The sequence below is a fragment of the Plodia interpunctella genome, chromosome 6 (genome assembly GCF_027563975.2).
Source record: "Plodia interpunctella isolate USDA-ARS_2022_Savannah chromosome 6, ilPloInte3.2, whole genome shotgun sequence".
In the NCBI taxonomy this organism is placed as follows: domain Eukaryota; kingdom Metazoa; phylum Arthropoda; class Insecta; order Lepidoptera; family Pyralidae; genus Plodia; species Plodia interpunctella.
The window spans coordinates 11,425,408-11,444,236 of record NC_071299.1 but is presented as its reverse complement, the minus strand read 5'-3'; the positions used below and the strand labels follow the sequence as shown (position 1 = coordinate 11,444,236).

Below are 18,829 nucleotides of genomic sequence, written 5' to 3'. Positions count from 1 at the left end.
AAGTAATAAAGTAGTGGTCCGGAGAGAAGGCGGTAGGGTTGCCACAGCCTGACAAAATGTTTATATAATGTATTGGCTAAGTATATATTGTAGTCTAGGTATCGTATTATATGTATTTAAAGTTAATTCAGTAATAAGTTTAGATAATACATATGCGTGACTTTTGGTGAGAGTTCTTTTGGGTTCGTCCAGTCTGACGACGGAATGATATCGGATTGGGTGATAATATGTTTTGTTAACTGATGTTTCAGGAAAATTCTTGTTCAAGTTTAAAAATATGTGAATGGCGAAAATTTTGATGTTTTTTTACTGTGTGAATAATATTCGAGAACACTTGGTATCCTAGTAGAACATAATTTTTGTGCTACCTACCAATAGCACGAATTTACAATTCCTACGGAAGCCAATCCTTGGTGCATAGATAGTAATTTAGATATTAATTTAGAGTTTCAGTATCTGGCCATAGTAATTGCCTTGTCATTACGTTTTACTAAATAGCTTACAAACAAGTAAGGTAAAATTAAGGTGAGATCATATGTCGGTACTGCTTCTGCTGAGAACAAAACTCATTATTGTCATATCGCAGTCAAATGGTTTTCCATTTTTGTATTTCTGTATTTTATAAATTGCCTGGCAACCCTAGTTTGGTGGGCGTGTCGCAGGGTAGGCGGGTGGGCGGGGCTTGGGAACTATGTCAAGAGGCTCTCGAAGAGATGGATTATTTTTGTTCAGGTACTTCGGAGCTTTTTGCGAGCTTTATGGAGATGAGGGTAAGTGTTTTGGGCATTATGAAGCCGTTTCTGTGGAGGAGATTGAGATATAATTGCTTGTTTACCGACGAATAAGTAGGTACGTAACAATGTTGAAAAATAAGATTTTTGGTATCTGTAACGAAGATTTACATTATTTTTTTGTTGATTTTAAATTTATATACTTATTTCCGTTGGGAAAATATCTATCACCATTTGAAAGTATTGTAAGATTACTATAGCAAAAGATGTACCCAGGATGGATGAATAATGCTGCAAATTGTTTATGCCAGAAGTCAGTAACTTTAAGGAATTAAGAAAATACAGGGCATAATATTATGATTGCCATTGATTGTCTCTGACATTCACAGATCTTTATTTTTTGGTTTCTTCTCAGCCATAAAGCGTCTGAACCTAAGTTCACAATTTGATTGTATTAAAATAAATACTTTGATTGTATTTTAATAAAAATATCCGGCAATAAATCAAAACCAATGCATTTTAACCCATCGACAAAGTTGCTAAAGTGTAGCAATATTATCAAAAACGATATTCCGGCGGCGATGTTTGAGCCTGCGAAGTAACAGATGATCCTCATTTGAATATTTTCCGAGGGACACTGGGCGTTCGCAGCTGGAGGAAAATTACACGAGGTGTTTTTTTACACAAACATTTTATTTAGTCATATTTTTAATGATAAAAAATAAAAAGAAATAATCATGGTAATATAGCCTTCTCTGTTTGACCCAAAGGTTGACCGTATGCCTATTTTACTATTTCAGATTGTAATGTAGTGCAATAAAGCTTATATAAATACCTAAATAAAAAAATAAATACCAATCTGACGTTTTGGGTACGTCATCGTTTTAAGTTTCTTTCTTAAGAAACTGAAATTTAAAGTACAAAATGCCTTTTGATTAAAAAAAACTATCTATCGTAACCGCGTTAAGTACAGTCTGCCACAGAGAAATCTGACCCCCCGCGATTTGAACACCATCTCTTAGGGGTCAGTTTTCTCTGTGGCAGACTGTACTACGATGACGTCTGTGACATTCGACAACCGATATTTTTATAATAATATTTTTATTTACAATATTTATTACAGTATTTGTGTATAGGTGCTGCTTATTTCTAAAGAAATTACTCCATCAGACCCGAGAGAGGTAAAACAAATTAAATATGTATTTAATTATTTAGTAATAATAGTATAAATAATCCTTACTATTTTTGTACGCATTTAAAACGTGAAACCCCTCCGTGTGTTGTAGTAACGAGATGCGCCCGGAGTCAATACGGATCAAAGCCGGGAGCACTTAGCTGGCGCTTTTTGTTAACCCTGCCGACACTTGGGCAATGTTGTAACAATCCAACCTAGTTTCCTTTAGTTTTAGCGTAGGCATATGTACCCTGTAGGTAAATCAAATATATGTATACCCACAGCCAAATCTTGAAATGTCAAGTTCGCCAAATCGGGTTCTTGATAACTCTAATGTCAACCACAGATTTTTGAGCCCAAGGCTTCAATTTTGTTGTTTAATTAGTCACACAATATAATAATAATCGATATTTTGCTTATGATTTCTTAATCACATTATATTAATCATTAAGATAGTTAGATACTTATGAACCCAGTTTTGAAGTACCTATGCAAAATTAAGGGCCTAAGAATTTATCTGCGTGCTATTTAACGCTAGTAATTATTATCGTATCTACTTACTCGTAGATTGTGAACCATAATATGAATATAATCACAAGTATTTACATACAAAATAACTGTTCAGAGTTGCCAAATCATAATCTGAAGAAGTAAAGACCAAAAACTCAATCGTAACTCACATCTGTGTAAAACATATTTCAATTTAGCTCCATTACGACCGCATTAGCATGGAGACAACATTAGACAGGTACAAATACCTTTACAAAGCCAACCGGCGCATAAATTGAAATGAGATGGTGAATTAAAAAATAAATCAAAAGAGGATTTTTCCCGACGCGTCGCCCCCAAGAAATTGGAAAAATGAAGTGCGCGGGCCGCGGCTCCACTGTCCTGTAGGACACAATATATATTTTCTCAGTTTTTTTAAGGATAAATAACATATGCTCAAATTAAACAAATCGATTTATACATTGAGCGAGGATAGGTCTTATTGGAATTAAATTGACTTTATGTTGGTCTTTTCATTAAGCGTCATCTCAAGCGGGAATAAAATTTCGAGTTAACTTGCTGTAACGCTTCTTAGTAATGTTTCACTTAGGTACAGTTAGGTACTTACTAAAAGTTTTGTGGTAAGCAAGTATACCTGATATAAAATTAAAATTTCTGTGACCACAATAGTTTGAGTATAAAGAAAAAAATTTAATACATGACATCATTATGCCAAACATTACGGACTCCTAGGGTTCCCTATATAGGTCCGAAAGTGGGAGAATAGTAATAGTAACTTACATAGGGAACTTATTCTATAGATAGGAAATGTCTATTCTAAAAAAACTTATGGTGACGGACAATTTACCGCACGACTTTTAATGTTTCTACAGATTCGTGCCGTAATGGGCACCCGCACCGTACAAGATAATAAGAATGTTCTCGTACATATTAAAGCGGCGAGCGTGCCGTCGACGCAGCACTCATTTAAATAAACATGATGAAATTGAAAGAATTACCCTCGCCCTCGCAGCCTGCTACATCTCAGTGGCGACATAGTATTCAGGTGTTTCGTTTGTTTTGTACAATACTAGATTTTGTTCGCGGCTTTAAATCAAAACATTTCTTTCTTCTAGAAAATACTTAGGTACATTCATAATAATGTTAGTTAAAAGAACAATACAAAAGTCAAACAAACAGATCAGCTCTGGATAAGAAAAAAATTAAGGAGCTGACGGCCGGCATTCAGTAATGAATGGGCACAGATAGAAGAAGTAAAAAGAACTTCATAATGTTAGTAAGACATACAAAAAGGTGTTTTTCTTAGTGTTTACATGCAGTTTGCACCTCGTATCGCGCCAAAATTCCCTTTCTTCTCACTACTATGGGAATTCCAGAAAATTATCTTAGTGCTCCTCTACTCTCCAAGGAACTTGCACACCTTAGTTTTCATATTGCGAAGATTGAATTCAATTCGACCTCTTTGGGAAGATTTTGATGTAAAATGTGATTCGGTATTTTAGACTGATCATTTCGTGACGTAACATAACATAAGATAAGTAACATAGATAACTAACGAAAATGAAACCTCTTGTAGTCTTAAATAAAAATATGTTGGTTCGAATATTGAATTGATATTGGATGTTTTTGTCCGAAAAAAATTAACATAAAATTTCACTCATTCAATCATTTCGATATCTAGCGAAACATCTTTTTAGTTATATACCTTTTATAATTCTATGCAAATAAATATTACTGTCTAAACCAAGAATTTACTTTATCTGGATATATTTCTATAAAAATAGCGATAGTGTTTGATAAGTAAAGGGAAATATGTTTTCCCAATTTAAATTCAATTTCTAAATTAAATTACGAAAAAATATTTCCTTTACTACTAAGTATCTATAACGTACCTACTATATAATTATATAATATACAATCTCTAAAGTTACTGTTCAACGATTACATTAAAATAAACTTTTGATTTTCAAATAAATTTATTCATTTGATAATACTAGACGGTAATGGTAAAACAAATGCTTGAGAAAAATTGACTTCTTATATTTCTATACTTTGGAAACTGAAATATTTCTTGGCATAAAAGAATTTATAAAAATAGGTTAAAATGAAACGAGATATGGGGTAAAGTTAAAGAACATTTTTATTGAAAAAAAAAGTGAAAAGTATACAAAATTTATAAAAAGAGTAAAAAACCTTATATTATCTAATGAAAAATTCAAACACTCTTAACCAAATGGAGTTGCTGACTTGGCTGACAAAAACAAAAACTTATTTGAAAATTTAACTTAACTTACAATCGCTAGGACAAGCATAGAAAATGTTCTCCCACTCTCTGTGGAAAAGTATCGGAAAATGAATCCCAATGTACGGAAAAGTATTGGAATTGTCTTGCAAAATTGGTGAACGTGTAACACATCTTAAACTATAGTAGGTAAAGTCAATTAATGGAATGCCACGACATGATTTTCGAATGCCGCTACAAATTTGTCATAATCCCATAAAAAATCTGAAACAAAAGATAAGCAATATTGATTATTTCAAAACAACTTTATCGACTAATTATTAGAATTCTTTAAAAAATATATGAGATTTTGCATAAATGCTTGTCGCTTTTATAGCTTCTTTATGATTGTATATTATTAAGTCCTCATTTTAACTAAATGTAGCGGCTCTCAAGAGATATATAAGATGAGAGACATATCCAGTAAAGCTAGGGCATTTTGGCCGACGTACCTATAGGTACTATCCCTCATTTCTTAATTCAATTATTAAATTATAGTATAATTATAGTATATATATAAGTATATATATATTTTCCTTTCATCAGCACTTGATCACAATCATAATATGTTTCAGTATACCTTTTGACCATGTACTTTATTATGTACTTAATGTTATATTGCTGATAAAAAATTATACATGAATTTATATACAAAAAATGGCAAGCCCTTCTGGCATAATAGGGACCAACACTGTTTGAATGAGTTTCTTTCGGCATTTCTTCTCAGCAGTGGTCGTTCCGAAATGCTAGTAGTTTGTAGCTTTGGTAAACATCATTTAATTTAGATTATGACGTGAAAAAGTGCCTGTGAAGGCCTAATTTCTGAATAAATGATTTGATTTTGATTTTTTGATTTTAAACAAATTTAACGCTCCTGGAACAGATCATCGAAACGGCTTTACCGGTATTGATTCAATTTTAAATGTAAGTATGTTCAGTAGGTCATAGAATGGTTTGTTATCGATTTTTTTTGTTAGTGATAGGTAAGGGTGGTCCACCCGAGCGAAGTAAAATAGTTAATATGTCTGATGAAGACAAGGTGTTTAGAATTTGAAGGAAGGTAAGGACGGCTGTGGATACGGAACGTATATCTACTTACAATAAAGTGAAGAAGGTGCGCGTTACGTGGTCGAATCTCCTGGGGAGGATCGGCAGCGGCGCGGCCAGCGGTGCGGTCGGGCGGCGTCGCGCGACGCCGGCGCCCGCGGCACCCGGCGACCCGGGGCCTGCGCCGGGGGCAGGCCTGCCTGCCTGGAGAGAAACCGAACATTGTTGTCAAACATTACCAATCTTTGTTCTTGTCGGTGGAGCAGCCTCCTTATGTCCTTTACCTTCTTATAGGACAGTCACAAATCTGATTTATTTCCAATACATGTTTACAATGTTTACAACTAGCTTTTGCCTGCGGTACTCCGCTTGAATTTCCCACGGGAAAAGTAGTTTTTCCGAAATGAAAGGTATTCTGTACCTATTATAAATTATTGTAGCAAAATTTCAAGAAGGATGGGATTACAAACTTACTTACCCGTTTATAATATTTGTTTGGATACGTACGATTAGGGTGTGGTGTTAAAATAAAAAGTAATTCTAGAAAATTTGAAAAATGTCTATTTCTCAAGTTAGTTGTAATCAAATAGAATGATATTGGCTGAGACACTTTCTTGTTGCCTATCAGCTACAAAGGCTGTGCCCCTTCATAACACGTGGAAAACCACGTGGCTTGGCCGTTCCCATCGGGTCAGACAGAAAACTACCCAAATAATGATTTTGTCAAGGAGGACATGCGTATGAGTTGATTACTAAGAATGCAAATGGCCGTGCGAAATAGAGAGAAGATGGTAGGAAAGAAGACCTGACGCGTCGCGATTGAGGAAGACGCTCTGGTAAAAGAGGGGTGTAAAGTAATAAAAAATCAACTTACCATTCAGCTACAGGTCACGGAGTCCGCAGAAGCCCTGGCTCACTGTGAAAGAAGTAATATCGCTTTAATTTCATCACATAACATTTCATCAATGTTTTTGGACAATAGATTAAAAGATAAATAGAATCTTGACAAGTAAATTTGTAGCCAAAGATCGTAATTATGTGTATAGATCACAAATCAATTAACTTAAGCTGATTAAAATAAGAATAAGGTTTATCTGAAAGCACGTGGCCGGCATGACAAGATGGCGAATTGGGAGGAAACTCAAATAGATGTAAAATAAATACTCACGCTCCGCTCGTCGACCGAGTGCGCGGGGCGCGTGCGCATCTTGCCTTTTATAGCCTCTCGCGTGGTTATAAAAAGTGCGCAACTAAAAATGTACCTACTTATTTAATTATCTATTAAGTACTTTTGATTTGGAACTTACGGAACTTTAATAAATAGGTAAATTCATTAATTCATGGTTACAAAATGCTACGAAGGAGTGCAGAGTGAATTTGTCGTGGCGGTTACATTAGGTTTATGTGATACTAGTTGTTGACCGTGGCTACGCCCGCGGTAGCCTATGTTTGCGCACCGAGCGTTAATTAAATATATTTCAAATTTCATCAAAATCGACTCAGCAGCGGTTTAGTCGTGAAAGCATGACAAACGGACGGATAGTCTCGCGTGTATTATATTAGTATTGAATGGAAGTGTGCGTTTAATAATAAGGTAATTTCAAATTCGTTAGGAATCTTTATTTCATTCAATACAACTCATGACAAAATATCGTGGCCGTGAACTGTTGATGAGATCCATCGTAGGGAGCTGAACCAGGTCCACTATACGAAGCCTCGTGTAAAATTACACGATAGTGCTATACCTAAACCGTTCAGGAATTCTCTCGTTAGGAGCCAATCCTGGGAACACCACCTGGTCATGCGTATCATAATAACGCATTGTCAAAACTAAACAAATGTACTTATATACTTAAAACATTTCTGCTCAAGTACTTACTTAAAAATTATTTGCAAAATTCCAACCGAACAAACCTCAATATAGGTCCCCTCATTCATCCGTACATACCTACATTGCAAGTTAAATAAAAGCGTGTAATATTTATTTAAAATAAAATATTGTATCAATTTATATAATCTAAATTTTCAAAAATAATCATATAATTTCCATTCCATAAAATCAGCCATGCAACAAATCAATCTGTCTTGTCTATTAAAATACACACTTTATGGTGCAAATATATGTACAGCACACGATGTACTTATACATTGATTTGCAAGGGACAATGCTTCTAAGTAAATAAATAAATTTGTCCTGTCTACAAGTACCTAATTATGATTTCTGCTGAAAGCTGCTCAAATCACTCGCTATACGAGTTCCTCCATATACTTGGTTATTTGACTCGGTAAAAATAAATAAGCAAATAATCAAATAATATAATTACATGTCACTATTAATCATCAGTTTTATTATTAATGCAATTAACTAGTTTATTGTTCTGATTAAAGAATATTAGGAATGCGTTTTGTATTTGACTCCAAAATTGTGATATTGGGTAGTTGCCATCAAGTCAAACCAGATACTTTTTTCGATGTACCAATACAGTGGGGACAAGTGACGTCACAAATATTGGAGTTAAAATTATAAATAAAATAATTTCATTTCAGTTAATTTAATTATACCTAGATAAAATTATTGATCAATTAAAGTGACATTTGACTATCTATCTATTAGTGAATTAATTTATAGATTTTATTTTACACCCAATTGTTTTTGAAATTGGAAAAAAGTTTTTGATTTGACTAAATAAATAAATAAATAAATAAAAAGTATTTATTGTCAGTTTCTTACATTACATTACAAAATAAATTAAATAAGAGCACCGGTAGACATTTTTCAGCAAACCCGCCATCGAACTAGGCATGGGCCTGTGTCTCGATTGGCGAGCAGCGTAATAAATGTTCCATGGTATATAAAAGAAACTTAAAAAAGATATCTTAATATGGTACAATAATTCCCAATCTAGATTGCTCTGTGCTTTGGGAATCAACTATTCGTAATATAGCCAATTTCTCTACACCTAGATTTGAATTTAGAATCTCGGTGCTTCGCGCGCGTGCTATCACCTATTGTCAAAAACCACAATGGTTGCGCGCGCGATTCTAGCAATGGCGTCGAAGCCTCGTTGCTTTGTGAAAAAAATCTTTAATTAAAAGCAGACTGATATAGTGGTGTTGTGATAGTGTTCAAAGTGGACTTTGGTAGCAAGCTGCCACGCGGCGCCATCCATTCTTCCAGGTCAGTGCCGTGCTAGTTAATTTCTCAATTCGAAATTTCCTTCAGCAGCATCAATTTAAGCTAAAATTCTTTTCAGCATAAATTGATGATGCACTGCTGAACATCGTCATCGGTGTCGAGATTTTTACATTTAAGTACCTACCTAACTTTTTGTTTCTGTACTTTTCGATTACGATTTTGGCTGACGCTGAGCCCGGGAAGAAATCGATTTGGCGTTTGGTTTCACCCTCGAATAGGACCATTCCACATCCTCCTGTAGATGTCGTACAAGGCGACTAAGTGACACTTAACCTTGGCAGCGGATAGGCAACAATATCATTCCCAAGAGCGTTGACGCCAGGCAAGCGGCCGGTTGTAAAATCACAACTGAATTTTCAAATTATTAAAGGTATTTTTTTATGCTGCTATGGGCTTTGCGGCGTCACAGTCCCGAACGTGAGCAACAAGCGAAGATGAGATAGAAAAGTTGTGCATATTTAGGTACATTTAACTATTGTTTTATTTTTGTAAAAATGTTATACAAATAAAAAACAAATATATTATTACGCCATTTGATTGTATTTTACTAAAATACGTAGATACTTAAAAGATAAAGCAATATTAGAACTGGCCACAGTATCACCAAGCTAGACATACGATTTCCATGCTACGTTGTGCTACTTCACGACCTCCGCCGCTCCGCGTGAGACGGCGCGCTCCATCTACCTCTAAATATATTCAAAACAATTCCAACTCCGTAAAACTCGTATATAAATCTCGGGAAAACATCCAACCTATGTATAGTCTATATATAGAGTACATAGCGGCCATCTTGGAGCCTCCTAGATTTAATAAACGAAGCTACCCTGTAAAGACAAATGTCCACCACCACCACCCTTCGAAAATATTATATAAGATTCAGAGAAAAAGGCTATCACGTGGGGCGGGTCGGTGGGCGGGCGGCACGCCCCGTCGGGTGGGCGGGGCGAAGCTTTTCTGGATTTTATGCCAAGCTTATGTACTTACTGGGATTTTGTCAAAGCACATAATTGGTTGGAGTGGTTACCTAAAAGGTTTTCGTAATGAACACTACGTGTGGACAAAGAATTTAATGAGTTCGTCTTTGTAAGCCCGTGTTTCGATAAAATGAATCAATGCTGACATTTATTATGTTGAAATGAACTTACCATTTACCTAACTTTGCCTTGGCCTCTCTCATCTGAGAGTTTTTTCTGTTGCTTCTTCCATCGTTAAGCGTCGGAGCCAAGCCCAACCTTACCTTATATAATAGTATTTCAAAATAAACAAAAATACGTGCACAATAGTATAAAATATAAAATAGCTCGTATTAACAATACTTTATTGCACAAATTAGTATATTAACAATTCATTAGTTCGTCTCATTTTCATTTATGGCTGTATTTTATTAACTGCCGACATAAGCAAGGTTATTATAATATCCGTTTTTCTAATAATTTCATCAAAATTAACATATGTATTTTATCTTCAGCAATCATTATGTTAGTAGTTATTTGCCTAGATTAGGTAGGACAGCCGTCCTCTCTTCCTAGAGGTTCTAAAAGTGTAGCTATACCTAATTGTAAAACATGTGTAAAACAATCAACTTCCTATGTTTGCCTTGCAGGTTTAAAAACGATCCCCGTGAATCTAAACTCGAATAAATTCACGTTGCGTTAAAAATATGTTTGAAATAAAATGTACTCTTAATTTTTCCTATAATTCATACTTGTCTCATTCTTAACATCGACTTGCCCCGCTGCTAGACGAAGCCCTTCGTTATTCTATCTAGCTGTCGTTGGCTTCTGACAGGAGAATGCAGCGGAAATTATATTTCCTGATTTCTATTCTCCCACCTAACACAGGTATCTACTTTTTCTTTTCAAGCTTGCATAACCAAATATTTCGTGACGGCCTCCTTCAGTTCCCGCCACTTTCCTCCATTTTAGGCAGTTAAAATACATACACGTATTATCTAGTAAATGATTTTATATTATCAATATTATACTATACATAATATCAGCTCAATTTCAAAGTAAACCGTGAGCTTCAAAGTAAACCGTAAATTTAAATAGGTAATGCATATAGCCATACGGTTACGTTACATTTATTTTATATTTAAACGCATTTGTGAAATAAATGGTGTATTACTATTTAAACAGGAATCCATAGGTACTTAGGTACCTGAATAGCTTAACCATTAAATACCTATGCTAATGCTGTGTCAAATAAAGTTACTCAGTTGTTTGTTAAATTTTCGAATCGTGTTTCTCAAAAAGAAGTCCCGTTTTTTCATTTATTGTGCACTAATTACCCTTTAAAAGAGTACGCAGGGAAATCGTCCCGCGTGGACCAAACAAATGCTAATGTTGTCTACTAAACATTTTTTCGTTCGAATCCAAACTCAAATACAATTTGGGACAAATTAAATTACTTAAATTCTTGTGAATGTCAAAGTTACGTATGAAAATAGGTTAGAATTCAATTGTAGAAAGTTAATAACTTTAAGCCAGTTTTTGGAATTCTGCAATATATTACTTACGTGTAGGTATTATAATTATGAAATAATAAAATAAATTGGCTTATAGATAGTACTATGGAAACATCATATAATTAATATTTATAGTGTTTTATATCTATGCTATACCTACATACTTTAGGAATCACGGAAAGTTAAATTCGTAGGTACTTAGTGTACGATTCATAATTTTGTCTGTAAAAATTTTGCAAAAATTAAAAAAGGAAATATATAAAAAGAAGAAATATGTGTATTTTCATAAATATTAGACATTTTCCTATTTGGCGTACCTATCTATTTCAACTTCTTTCATTATTTCCTGTAATCCCCAATACTCCCAATTTTCAGAGGCTTCTATGTTTTATTCATAAATTTATTCAAAACAAAGCGTTTCGTCTGACTGGGAATCCTCAGATCAAAGGTTAAAGTGTATCCTAATAGTTGCTCGCGCGTGTATTCTGTTTATTTAGGTTTTTCGCTTCTATTTTCAAACTGCGGGTCCCTAAAAGGGAGAAAAGAGCGGAAAAAGGTTCATCTCCACCCACCTCCTGTTTTTTGTCCCGACTACGGACATATTTTAAGTAATAAAGTGGGTATTTGAATAAAAATGCGGTTTCCTTAACTGCGAGTTGTTAAAAAGTACAAAATGCTAAAGTGCCAGGAGGCTGCGTAGATTTATGTGCCCTTTATCTGGGAGACACTGCGATATGTTTACATTTTTATTGTCCTCTTGTCATGAATTGTTGGCAAATTATGTTTTAAGTAAAGTTTGAGGCGTGTGGTCCTGCCTCAGAATAGAACCACTCCATATCCCTCTGTGTATGTCGTATGTCGTCGATTAAAGGACATATGCCCTTAGCTGATAGGTAACTAAAACATTCTCAAAGAGTTAGCATAGCTTCTACAACCGAATAAAAAAGTCTTCAAAATGTTATAGTTATTTGTTTACAAGAACCCTGGGCTTTGAGGCGTCACAGCTCCAAAATGTAACAGGAAACACGCAAAGATGAGAAGCAGATAGTATCTAAGTATGGAACAAAGAAGATAGAAAAACATAAAGAGAAACTAAACATTGAAAGGCAGGCTATCGATTCGTTATATCATGTCACGGTCGGCTTCGGGAACCTTTAGGTACAATTTATTTATTGAGATTCTAAAATACTTAGTGACAGGTTGGTAGCCCATCGCCTGAATAATAAATAAATATATTACGACAAATCACACAGAGTGAGTTTGCCCCAAAGTAAGTTCGAGACTTGTGTTAAGGGGTACTAACCCAACGATATTATATTTTATAACAAATACATATATAGATAAACATCCAAGACCCGGGCCAATCGGAAAAAGAACATTTTCCATCATGACCCGATCGGGGATCGATCTCGGGACCTCTCGCTTCAGTGGCAAGAACTTTACCACTGCTCCACCGAGGTCGTCGAAATATAATCCTCAGTAGGTAAGTACAAATGTAGTTGGTTCCTTTAGTTACATTGAACAGGGGTTAAAAAAATTCTGGGTAAGCATTTCATTTGTTTTTCTTTAGCCATATCGTATTTTTAGGTGACATTATTATTTTTTTCTTTTTGTTAATCTATGTATCATACATGAATCCTGAAAACATGACACTCCTTTTTCGGACCGTCGTGTAATAGAAGATAAATAGTGTGGCAGTAGCTCAGTGGTTGCCGTTCTGCACAATGGCCGGTCGTGATTGCGGTCGATACTCGATAACTTGTCGATAATCGCCGCTGTGCAAACACTCGCTCCCGATCCGCACGACTCGAGTCATGTACATATAGGGTGATGTTGATTTGTAATCTATTTGCAAGACATCTTCATAGTCGTATTCTTCACGGCTGAGGGTCGTGGTCTAATAATATAGTACTAATAATAAACCACTGTCTTCTTCATTTCACACACACAAGTTAATAATCAACCAGTATGCAGATTTCCTTACGTTGTTTTACTTCGCCGGAAGTAAGTGGTGGCAGATAAAAATTACTATACTTATATGAGTCAGATTGGTATACAAAGTCATGTGGCACGAGTAGGATTCGAATTTGGGACCATTAGATTATCAGGATTCATTTTGTCATTTACCTACTTTTTTTTTGTATTCAAAAAGTATATTTATTATAATCATTTTTAGTTATTGTATCTTGACTCCAAAAGCATAACGTCACTGGACATCACTAACTGTACAAGTATAACATATATTATTGTTTTTGACATAAGAAAAGTGCAGTCATTAGATATTGGAAAACATACACAAGAAATTATATTGCTGATATAGTCGCATTAAAAAAAAATGGTTGCCTGTAAAGTCGGTTTTACGGGCGAAGATTTTACGTGACAACGTCTTTTTACGCGCGCGGCAGACCGATCATAGTTGAGTGGGAGAGAGACGCAAGGCATTCGGCGGGCCTCTCTCTCGTTCGGTGACTCATCGTAACGTTACCGGGCGTTACACTTTTTCATAAGTGACTCCCAGCCGCAACCTAATTTAAGACGTTGTCACGTCAAAAAAAACTAGTATAATGCCCGCAGCTCCGCGATAGCCTATAATGTTTACTCCGGGTCATCTACGAATCTATTCCAAATTTTATCAAAATCTGCCCAGCGGTTTAGCCGTGAGACCCTGGTAGACAGACTTTCGAATTACATATAAGTATGATCAAAGAATGGATATATTGAACCGCCTATATACAAATGATCGTGGGATATTGACGTAGAGCGTGCGCGCGCATTCTGACGCCGCGGGCGCAGGCAATCGCAACTGCGCATTACCGCCTAGTGACGCGATTGGTCGAACGTCGATATCGATAAGTATCAATATTATTGAAATTTGCTTCGTGATTACATGACAGAGTTCATTATAGGATTTAAATAGATGTTTAATATTTTTTCTTTTATGATTAGCGAAAACTAAAATATATTCTTAACATTTAAGGAACATTAGACAGGTTAAGTATTTTATTAGAAAATTTAAAGTTTATCTCAATATTTATCTTTCATTCTCATATGTTCCGGGTTTCATTCAGTTAAACCATTATGCACTTAACCTTCCTTAGAAATCTATTAAAAAAAACACATCAAAATCCGTTGCTTAGTTCTAAAGATCTAAGTTAGGGACAGATATAAGCGACTTTGTTTTATACTATGAAGTGATAACAGACTGCGAACATATTCTGTCATAGTTCGATTCAAGTGCACATCACTATTGCTTGACGATTGACCGTAGGAATACACGCCTTGATGAGAACAGGCAAAACAAATACCGAGGTTGTTGCTCGATCCCACGGATCCGTACACTATGATTTTTACGAAAATTGATCTTTCTGTTGTCATCGTTGAGCTGCGGACGTATTTTGGACTGTCACGTTCGATCTATGATAATATATAGGGACAAATCACACATTGAGTTGGCCCCAAAGTAAAAAGTCATTTCGCTGTCCAATTATCTCGGCATCTGGTTTCTGTATTAATAAAAACTGAACAATAACATGACATAGAATTTTACAACACCTATAAACGAAAATGTAAAATTTAATAACGAAGAATTAATATGACAAAAGATTTATGCCAACCACTAAACGTTAGAAATAAAGCAACTAATTTTTCATAGCCAGCCATTCATTCCCTAGCCATTCCATAAAGCCACTTTATTTGAAAAGTCTAGGCTTTAATTAAAAAATAAATAGCGTATTTTAGGTAGGTATAATGTCGAATTAAGTAGATTCATGTCAGGGCCGATGCTACTATTATAATGAGCATAGGAAATTCCGGCCTAACCGTCGGAAAATAATAATTACATACTTACCTGGTTATTTTGAAAAAAACAAAAAGTGCTTTGTTTAAAAATAAACCCCTTCGAAAAGAGTGATGAGAGTTGCTGTCCGTCGAAAGTAATGGACGATACTCAACGGTCCACACTAAATAATTATATTATATCGTTGGTCCGATAGACTAACTCAGAAACGTGCACATATATTCGCTGGGATTCCAACCTTCAGACATCGGATGGTTGGTGACCAATACGTTACAGAGACATTTTTGCTATTAACATAGAAAATAAATTTGGTTATACACACACACACACACACATGATCTATGAAACCAACCTTAACATTTTCATATATAAATCCTTCCAAGTTTTAAATTATTACAATTTAAACAATTAAAAACAAATTAACTTTTGCTAAGTGCATACAGTACATTAGGTCATGACATGACGTAAGCTTTCTTATCACGACACATTTGTAAGCTCGCGTGAAAGTTCGCGACCAAAAGTGCATAATCATATATTTCACTTTTTATTTCCACTCAAATCTAAACACGAAAGTTCTAGCCTTTACGAGCTTTTGACCCAGTTACTTTTTCCGTGATTTTCTTAAATTAATTAGAAATAAAGTAAAGCTGCTTAATTATTCACCATTATAATCATGATTTTAGATGTGTATAAAGTCAACAAGTTAATTAATTTATATCTTTAGATACTGTGCAATATTTTACCATAGTTTCTTATAAATATACTTTTGTTTCTTTCGAAGGAACTGTGCATTAATAAACTTGCAAAATAATATTAGGTACCTATAAATCGGAAGGTTTGTGTAAATGTTTCGATTCAGATAAATATAGTGAACCTTAATACGATTAAGTAAATGCGGGTGATGGATACAATCACGGGTAGTTGTTTATGTTGTGTTTTCTTATATATAAATGATTATCTATCATAACTATCATAAAGACCTATCCAAAAATATTAACCTAACCTGTATTCCAAACTAAAGCGAAAAGAAAATTTTAAGTTGACAAAAATTGTCTTCTCTCTTTCTTTTCGACCATCGTTAGCTTTCCTTAACTTTGCAAACGAAGTTTTTCTTACAATTAATAACTACCAACTACATAAATCATCAAGGAAACCCATTAGTTTACGTTTGGGCCCCGCCTAGCGAAATGTCTGGATCCGCCCCCGGCTGGCGCAGTGCGCACCCAATTCACACTGCCACTTAATGGTGATGAGGTATTTCATACAATTACATAAAAAGGCAGTTTCATTTTATTTCAAATTACTAACAAAACTCTTTATTACGAGAATCGGTTTCATTTACTATTTCATGAAACGTAAACATACAGGACAGGATATACATACGGAAATGTATCCGAAGTTTTTTTTTGTTGATAACTATAAAATATTTTTTTCTCTTGCCATTCCAATTTATTATGGGTCATTCATTATACGGTTGTGAATAATTGTCACTTCATCCCAATCACCTGTTTTCGGTTGATTTTGATAGTTTGTGTGAAGGTAGTTTGAGAAGCAAAAACAAATCTTGATATATAAAGATGATAATGATTTAAGCTAAAAATCCACACAATTGTACAATATTTTGTAGTATATAGTGGTCATTGCTCCTAAATTTCTGTCAAATAATTTTACTAGAACTCAACAGTATACCTATACTAGGCTAGCAGACGCTTCCATTCCATAACTATATAATATTTCCACCTTATTTTCATCTCAACATCCAGTCCAGTCCAATACTAGCATTACTACAAATTTTCGCTCTTTCGAATTCCAACATGCACTCATTGAGACAGCATAACAACATGTCACAGAAAAACCACTTCAGCCTTCATATATTTAAGCCAAAAACTACATTGCTGCTCGGGAATAGAGTTGGTAATCTGTTCATGGAGAAATTTGTCGTATATTCTGACATATCCAAATTTGAAAACGCATTCAGCAGTGTGGAAAATGACGTGTCAACGGTAGACCCGCTGTCGAGAGCGACCGCGCGTGGAAAAATTCAGATGTCTGATTTAATACTGCATTCCCGATTTTTGACGTAGGGTTAAGAGGCGAGGATTATTTGCCAGACACGTTGGAGCTGGGCTAACTTTATGTAGATATGACTGAAGTGAATTAATAGTTCTATTGCGATGTTGTTCATTTCCTTGTGGAATTTGATAGACAAGTCGCTGAGCAAAAGTCCAAAGACAACTTAGAGGTTATTTTGATAGGTATAATTTGTACTTAGTATGTTCCTACTATACTTAGGTAAGGTAGCAACTAGTTACCTAAATTGGAAAAAAAAACATTAAAACTCCATATCATCTTAGACAGTTGAGGAACCTATGTAATCTGCGTACTCTTTGACCTAGTTATACATCGAAATAGGAAATCCTAAGGGATATCAGTTGGATATTTATTGTTCATATTTGTTCATTATGTTAACTGCGCTTAGGATCTATGAGGGTAGTTTCATGAGAGGCTTTGCACTTATGGAATTCTGCGCTGGTGTGTCATAAAAACCTGGGGTTTTACCATCGTCCAAGGAAATTAATGTCAATTCACTAGCTTGGTACAAGCTACTAGATAAAACTTTCGACTTTTGTGTATTGAAAATTTGTATAGTTTCCGCCTTTTTTCTCAAATTAATTATGTTACATAGCAGTAGACAATGAAAGTCACATGCAGGCAGTGGTACAAATTACAGTTATATCGTGTTCAATTTATATGATACTCCTTTATATACAAATCAAAATACAATAAATCCTATTGAGAGATCGTAAAAGATGTGCAGATTCCATGCAAAAATATTCAAAGTCGCCATATTATTGAGACAAATGCGACACGCACGCCGCCTAGCGGCAACGGTACTCACACGGTGTTGACAGCAACTTCAAGATGGCGGCCTCCAACGCCGGCGCGCTTTCGCTCCATTTCACGTAGCACAACAAAACTGCATTCACAATTTCCTTCCGCGAATTTAAAACTAATTTGCATAATATCTCACTTCCCGACTCGCACTAATCACAGACAACACTCAGTACCACAGACATTATCACTGATTGCGTTGACACGTCATTAACTGCCACTAATTACGTTGACGGAGCTATGTCTTCTCCGAGAGCAGGTCGTCGAATGAAAACCTCCAGCATGTTGTTACTGAATTTTATACTCCATCCCAGTCAGCAAAGCCTCCAAGTTTGCCTCCTTCAAATTCGTTATGCATACAGCACCAAGGGCTGTTGAATACCGTTCGCGTTTATTTATGAACAGGCAAACTTCTGGTGGCTGGTGGGACGTGCGAAATACAATATAGGCTGGCCTCCCGATGGCTGCGAGCCTCCGCCGCTCACGCCACCGACAATGCATGCGATCGCTGAAAAAGGGCTTTTTATGTATTCAACTTCACAACTCCTAGCTCATCTGCAAGTCGTATTATGGACCTAATTAACAAGTAATATGGGCTATCCGGGGGCCCCGCGTCTGCGCACACCGGACCGACTTTCAACAAATTTGTTATGAATCCGATTTCAAATGCAGCGCTTCGTTCGGAAATCAAAATATGAAATGGAGTTTAAAATTCGTCAGGTTTGCGTTCAC

The 18,829-nt window shown here is 35.4% G+C and overlaps 1 long non-coding RNA gene across 2 annotated transcripts; it reads right to left on the bottom strand.

Moving 5' to 3' along the window:
- Window positions 1-4,537: 4,537 nt before the first annotated feature.
- On the bottom strand, window positions 4,538-18,123 carry LOC128670715 (uncharacterized). 2 transcript variants are annotated; one of them, XR_008404788.1, is made up of 4 exons: window positions 18,105-18,123; window positions 6,618-6,659; window positions 5,796-5,947; window positions 4,538-4,921 (listed from the first exon to the last, which is right to left on the bottom strand). It is a non-coding gene; the product is annotated as an uncharacterized LOC128670715 (long non-coding RNA). The 2 variants fall into 2 exon arrangements; XR_008404787.1 differs by lacking the exon at window positions 18,105-18,123 and adding an exon at window positions 6,912-6,939.
- Window positions 18,124-18,829: the final 706 nt, after the last annotated feature.